Source organism: Mus pahari, chromosome 18 (assembly GCF_900095145.1).
Source record: "Mus pahari chromosome 18, PAHARI_EIJ_v1.1, whole genome shotgun sequence".
Lineage (NCBI taxonomy): Eukaryota > Metazoa > Chordata > Mammalia > Rodentia > Muridae > Mus > Mus pahari.
Window position 1 is genome coordinate 23,440,769 of NC_034607.1, and position 6,939 is coordinate 23,447,707.

Consider the following 6,939-nt stretch of genomic DNA (forward strand, 5'->3'; position numbering starts at 1 on the left):
CCATTCATTCATCCACCCACCCACCCATCCGTCCATCCATGCACCCACCCACCCATCCACCCATCTGTCCATCCATCCACCCATCTGTCCATCCATCCATCCATCCACCCACCACCCTCCCACCCATTTGTCCACCTGCTTGCTCATACCCCCTTCCACCCTCTTCCCAGCAGCAGTACTGTGAGTTCACACCAAGGCCTGCAGTTCCCATCAGTGTCCCTTAGACCCCTCAGCTCCTGTGACAAGCTTCCTCTGCTGACAGTAAGATCCACTGTCTGCACTGAGAGTCCCCAGAGGAGCAGTGTCCTCTGTGTTTAGGTGCACGGTTCAGGCTGTTGTGCAGGTTCTGTGGTCCTGTCCCTTGCCGTGGCTATACTGCCTTCACTTGAAATAAAGTCCTTTCTTTGTTCCTCCTCCTGTCTGAGCAGGGCCCTGCAGGTTTCAGTTTCTGATGCCGTTGGAGCATGGATGGTGAACAAGGCTCAGTGTTGGGTCTGCTGGGAAGGTGCATTGTGTGAATGTCACTGCCCTGCCTGCTGCCCCTGTATCTCACAGTCTCGCTCAGAGGCTCTGGGCGGGGAGCCCACAGGCCAGCCCCTCAGGCCTCTGTGCAGCCAGTGTCCTCTGCTCAGCCTGTGCCCCAGTGTCTGCAGTGCCACCTTGCAGCACAGCGGTTACAGTTCCCCATGTGCTAGAGGGAGACCTTGTCAGCTGCTTCAAAGGCCTCTCTTGGAGCCCTCTGTGGCCCTAGGTCCACATGCCATTCCCCGCCTCACCAGCAGGCCATGCTATTCCTGCTCACAGTGTCTGCACCCTGGGCTGCAGGGACCTCTTGGCTTCTTGGCTGGCTTCAACTTCCTGAGCAGAGTAAGGCCCTTTTTTTGTACTTCCTAAAGAAGCTAGGTTTTGCCATTCAGTCATTTTCCAGGGGAGTTTTGACATTTCTCCCAACTTTGACTTGGCTTTTTTTTTTTTTTCTTTTTTTTTCTCGAGATAGGGTTTCTCTGTATAGCCCTGGCTGTCCTGGAACTCACTTTTTAGACCAGGCTGGCCTCGAATTCATAAATCCGCCTGCCTCTGCCTCCCGAGTGCTGGGATTAAAGGTGTGCGCCACCACCGCCCAGCTTGACTTGGCTTTTTAAAAGTTGCGTTTGGTTATTTCTTTACCTCTCTGTGTGTATGAGGGTGGTCTTCCTCAGTATGCGTGGGAGCTCAGAGAACACGTATCAGGCCTCAGTTTCCCTTCCCACCATCAGGACTCCAAGGCTTGGCAGCAAGCACCTTTACCTGTTGAACTGTCTCAGCTCCCAACTTTTATTGATTTTATTTTATAGTTTTTAAATGTTAGCATTTAATTAAATTACCTGTGTATGAGTACAGTGCCTGTGGAGGCCAGAGAGGGCGTCAGGTCCCTGGAGCTGGAGCCATCTGACATGGTGCTAGGGACAGAGGATGCCACAGAGGAGCAGCTGGTGTGCCTAGCCCTCCAACTTGTATTTAATTCAGTTTTCTTCCTTCCTTCCTTTCTGGGTTTTTCAGATAGGGTCTCACTGTGTAGCCCTGCCCTGTCCTGTTCTTGGCCTTCGCTGGGCTTAAACTCACAGAATTCTGTGTCCACTCCTCAGTGCTGGGATTAAAGATGTGTGCCACCATGCCTGACAGTTAATATTTGATTTTTGCTGTTTTTCGAGACAGAGTCTGGCTTCGTAGCCCCAGATAGCCTTAAACTCCTAAATCCCCTGCTTTTGCTCATGAGACCAAGGATGACAGGCATGCGCCGCCATCTTGAGCTGTGTCTCGGCCCTCTTATATTCCACTTTCCATTTATGAGACAAAGTCCTGGGGGACCAGTATGATTGACTTCAAGAGGAAAGCAGTTCCAGGTTGGTAGGAGGGCTCAGTGGTAGGAGGAGCTTGCGGCCATGTCAGGCCACATGGTGACACGTTGTCCTCTGACTGCTACACCTGGATCATGGCGTGTGCACTCACATACAAGATGAACAAATGAAAATGTAATCAAAGTAATTTAAAATGTCCTCCTCAGAGCAGCTGGCCGTCATTCACGCCACTAAGATGTTAATGTCCATGGTATGCCTGGTCACTTGTCCCCTCAGGTCTATGGACCACTCTTCTATGGCTTGGGCAGATCCCATTGTTCCCAGGTGGCAGGTGATTATTATGGGTTAGACTACAACGGTAGCATCAGAATTGAAGGGGTAGGACTGTGGACAGATTGTCCTTCGGGAAAGTGGTGGGTGTACCGGTGGGGTATTCTTGAGTTCCCCTAGTGATTATAGCGAGACTCCTGGGTATCCCCCTGTCCCAGGGCCTTGCTTGTGGCAGAAGGCAGTGGCCTGGCTGTTTCTGCCATCTGCAGCTACCCTGTTGTCACAAACTTTGGCCTCACATTCATCCTCCCTCGGCAGGGATGTGGCCTGTCCCTGGTCATCTCTGTCTTGACCTGTCCGGATAGAGTTGGTGTTGGGAAGGCTGAAGAGTCCCCCTTGAGTCACTTGCCTGGTACCTGTGTGATCATGTCAGCCAAGGCTCAGTTTAGAGCTCCAAGACTATAGCTTGAGCCTAATGACACCCCAGAGATGCTGGGGAGAAACACATCTGCTGGGAGCTCTCTGTGGGAGCAGAGCCTGGCTCTGGCCCCTGCTTCCTGTTCCTGCACCTATCTAGGGCCAAGAGGGATCTGCAGCAACACTGGGAACCCCTTTTTGTGGCAGCTGTGTCCTGCTTGGGTTGCTATTTTGGGGACTTAGGCTGGGAAGAAGTGGGGAGTCATGTGAAGTGTGGGCTCTTGTCCAGACAGGCTGCTACCTGCTGAGGCAGTGGCTTTCTGTGGCCCCTTGGTCTCCTTGGTGGCCGGCCTGGGACACCTGTGATGTACAAGAGCTGTGATGCTGCAGTGGCCGTCTGCTCAAGCGTGTCAGCTCTTCTCTACAGCTCTTTCAGAACCACGATAGAGTCTATGCCCAGTGCAGGTCAAGAGTATGCTCCTCCATCTCCAGTGTGACTGCTCCGCTGCTGTGTGCTAGCAGCTGCTTCTGTTGGCCTCACATGTCCCCGAGGAAGTGTCTACTCAGACCCCTGACTTTTCTTTTCTTTTTTTTTTTTNTTTCTTTTTTCTTTTTTTTTTTTTTTGGTTTTTCGAGACAGGGTTTCTCTGTGTAGCCCTGGCTGTCCTGGAACTCACTTTGTAGACCAGGCTGGCCTCGAACTCAGAAATCCGCCTGCCTCTGCCTCCCGAGTGCTGGGACTAAAGGCGTGCACCACCACGCCTGGCTCTTGCCTTACTTTTCATGGCTTGTCTTTGTTTGAGTGTCATGGGCTCTATGTTCTGAATGCTGGTCCCTTTTTTTGTGGTTGAGTGGTATCTTAGGGTTTCAATACTGTGATGAAATACCATGACCAAAGCAAATTGGGGAGGAAAGGGTTTTTTGGGTTTATACGTCCATATTGTAGTCTATTACTGAAGGAACTCGAGTAGCACAGGAACCTGGAGGCAGGAGCTGGCGTAGAGACCCTGGAGGGTGACGTTTACTGTTTACTGGCTTGCTTCCCATGGCTTGTTCAGCCTGTTGCTGATAGAACCCAAGACTGCCAGCCCAGGCATGGCCCCACCCACAGTGGGCTGGACACTCCTTCATCAATCCCTAATTAAGAAACTGTCTTACAGGCTTCCCTACAGTTAAATGTCATGGAGGCATTTCTCAGCTGAGGCTCCCTCCTCTCTGATGACTCTAGCTTGTGTCAAGTGGACATGGAACTGGCAGGACAAGCGCTGAGCGCAGTGTGTGTTCTGGGCACTGGCCTCCTGTCTCCTGTGCTTGAGTGGTGAAGACTTTTCTGAACTCTGGTCTCAGGAATTTCCTGAGAGCCATGATAAAAGAGAGCGGCAGCCTTTGAGTTCAGAGGCCAGTGCATGTCTCCTCTTACCCCTTGTCTGAAAGCTACCTGCTTCAAGGCCGCAAATATTCTTAGGGTTTGATGGTTGATTTTAACATTTGTTCTGGACTGATTTAGAATTATTTTTGTGTGTGGTGTGGGGGTCTAAATTCATTCATCTATGTAGAATGCAGGAACTTTTCTTGAACAAAATCCACTCTCTCCCCACTAATGGGTCTAGCCTTAGCACAGATCTTTAGTGTGGGTCTATTTAGAAATCTCAACTCTGGTAGCTCTTGCATGGTAGCTCTTGCTTAGCAAGGACCAGGTCTCTTATTGCTGGAGGTGCTGGGGCTGGAACCCATGGCTGCCCCAGCTACCTCCCACCTAGTCTTGTTCAGTTCTTGGAACTTTCCTATTCTGAGCTGTTTGATAACTCTTTTTTTTTTTTTTTTTTTTTTTTTTTTTTTTTCTAGACTGGTAGTCAGCAAGCTCCTATCTCTATAAACACCCCTACCTCCACTCCCCATACCCATACCCACCACTCCCTTACCCCTTCTGGCAGCTCAGTGCTGCCCTTTGCCTGGGTGCTGGGATTTGAACTCAGGTCCTGTGTAGCAAGCACTCTCACCTACTGAGCCATCTCTCCAGCTCCTCTGTTGGCTTCTCTGCTCTTTCAGAAAGTTGTGAGTTGGTGCTAGGCCTGCTAGGCAGAGTGGGAGACAGCAGGGGCAAGGTCAAGAGCCCCAGGGACGGGGCAGTCTCCAGACAGCAGAGGAGGAGGGGGAGAGAATGGGGCCCTTGCAGGTGCTGGGCCCAGGAAGACCAGCCCAGGGCATTCTGAAGGCATGGTGACAGTGGGGGTGTGGTGTGGTGGGTCTTGGGTGCTGGGAAGGTTGTCAGCCTGTCACTACTTAGGAAGTGTATGGGGGAAGAGCTTTCCTCAGGGATGGGCTAGGTTGGGCAAGACTGAGCATCTGAGCAGTGACAAAGGAAGCTAGAGCCCAGGACAGCTGGGACAAAAGACATAGGTGGGGGCCATAAAGGTTGCAGATTGGTAACCTCAGCCACAGGCTCCAGTCACAAGGTCCTAGTGCCCCAGTGGCACTTCTTGTCACCAAGCCCTGAGCATATGAGTCCCTGTGCACTAGTGGGGACTACACTGACCTAACTCTAAAGGTTAGAGGCTTTGAAAGGAGCCAGACACTTTGTACTCTTTGAGGCCAGGTGTAGCCCAGGCTGACCCCAGACTTGGTGTGTAGCTGAGACTTGCAGTGTGTCTTATGTAGCCCAGGTATGCCTCAGACTTGGTGTGTAGCTGATGCTGGCCTCAGGTTCCTGCCCCTCTTCCACCTCCCGAGTGCTGGGTTGACAGGCATGTGCCTTTACACTTGGCTAAACTTGAAAATCAGTAGCTGTCTGCGGCTTCTCCGTTGTTACTTGACTGTGCCCAGCTCTCACTGTGCTAGCTCACAGTGGGGCAGCAGAGAGCTGGGGACAGCCTATTTGTTGAACAATGAAAAGGAAAGGACTGTGCCTGGTTGGACAGGCAGGGGCTGCAGCCGTGCAGCTTAGTCATAAGCTCTCATCTGCACCTTGTAGGCAGGACACTGCTACTGCTGGAGGTACCTGACAGGAAGCATCCTGCCTGCTTCCTTGAGCCTGGGCCATCTGGCCACTTCAGCCCCTTGGAATCTTCTGGAACCGTCAGGTAAGTGGCCAGGCCCAGGGAGACAGGTTGGCTGGCCTGAGTGCTGGAGAGATGTCTGGTGCTTAAGAGCAGCGGCTGCTCTTCTAGAGGACCAGCACCCTTATCAGGGGCTACAACTACGCAGCTTTAACTTCAAGTGATCAAAACTCCTGGCGTCTGCACAGCCCTGCACTCACAAGCACACATAGCTTTCATCTGCACCTTGCAGGGTGCTGCTGCTTCTCGCGTGGACACACACAGACGTGTCCACAGAAAGAGCCTGTTTGTGGGATAGTGTTTTCAGGGGTGAACCCAGGGCCTTGTGCATGCTGATCCATGCTTAGCACCAAGTCACACCCCAGCCTCTCTGTGAAGTGTGAATCATGTTAATGCACTGTCCAGTGCTCCACCATGTGTCTGTGGTGGCCGTCAGAGTCCCCGCCCAGTGTGAGATGTTGTTTCCACCCATGCCCTTCTCAGCTCCCCTTGAAAGGCACAAGTCACCCTTTCATATAGCAGGTCCCTCTGCCCTCAGGAAGCCAGGTGGGTTTGTTTGTATCTGGGGCTAGGGACACAATTCTGGGCCTGGTGTGCGAATTTGGGCATGACCACTACACCGCTCTGCAGCTTGGATAGGGCTAATTTAGTAGGGGCATCTGCAGTGGCTCAGGGTTCCCCAGGAAGGTGCAGGGCTGAGAAACGCCCAGATGGGGCTATCAAGTTGTAGGTAAATATTTGGGGTTTTGAGCTGGGCTTCATGTTGGCTCTAAGCCATGGAGACAAATGCCATTGCCCAGTGGGCTCATTGCCGCCTCTCTGGTTCAGGGATGACTCCCAGCGAGGTGATTTTGCAAGGCCATTGAGCTGGCCAGGCCATTGCAGATTGGAGCTGGGGGAAGCCTTTCCACTTGCTGTGGACAGGGAAGCCACGGCTCAAAAGGCTTGACCTGCAAGGCCTGGCTAAGTATCTTAGGTGGGACTCCCTGTTTGGATTGAGCTTTATTAACTCAAAGCTGGCACAGTAGAGCCTTGTACCAGAGATTATTGCCTGTTGGGCTCAAAATGACCAGAGCTACTGTAGGCGGTGTGGATCACTAGTGGCTGAGAGACAGTGGACAGGTGACTCTGGCTTGGAAGTCATTTCTGTCTTAACCTCTTAAAACAACTGCTTTTGTCCTTCAAGCTTAGCTGTGCCCCAGGCAGCCTTTGCCCTCAAACAAGGTTTTCTGAGCCAGGATGAACCTGGGTTCCTTCCCAGCTCCCAGAAGGAAGCTAAGGAATTGACAGTGAGGTACTGCACAGGGAGGGTCCTCTGGACACACAGGGAGGGTCCGCTGGACACACAGGGAGGGTCC

General features: G+C 52.2%; 1 protein-coding gene across 7 annotated transcripts in view; it reads left to right on the forward strand.

The window, feature by feature from the left end:
- The window catches only part of Kdm4b (lysine demethylase 4B), a 79,493-nt gene that overhangs the window by 12,751 nt on the left and 59,803 nt on the right, over window positions 1-6,939 (forward strand). For 5 of the 7 annotated variants that reach the window (XM_029531251.1, XM_029531252.1, XM_029531253.1 and 2 more), the window contains exon 2: window positions 5,497-5,605. The exons of the other annotated variants lie outside the window; for them this stretch is intronic. The gene's annotated coding sequence lies outside the window, so the exon portion shown is untranslated. The remainder of the gene's footprint in view (window positions 1-5,496; window positions 5,606-6,939) is intronic. 7 annotated transcript variants of the gene reach the window in all.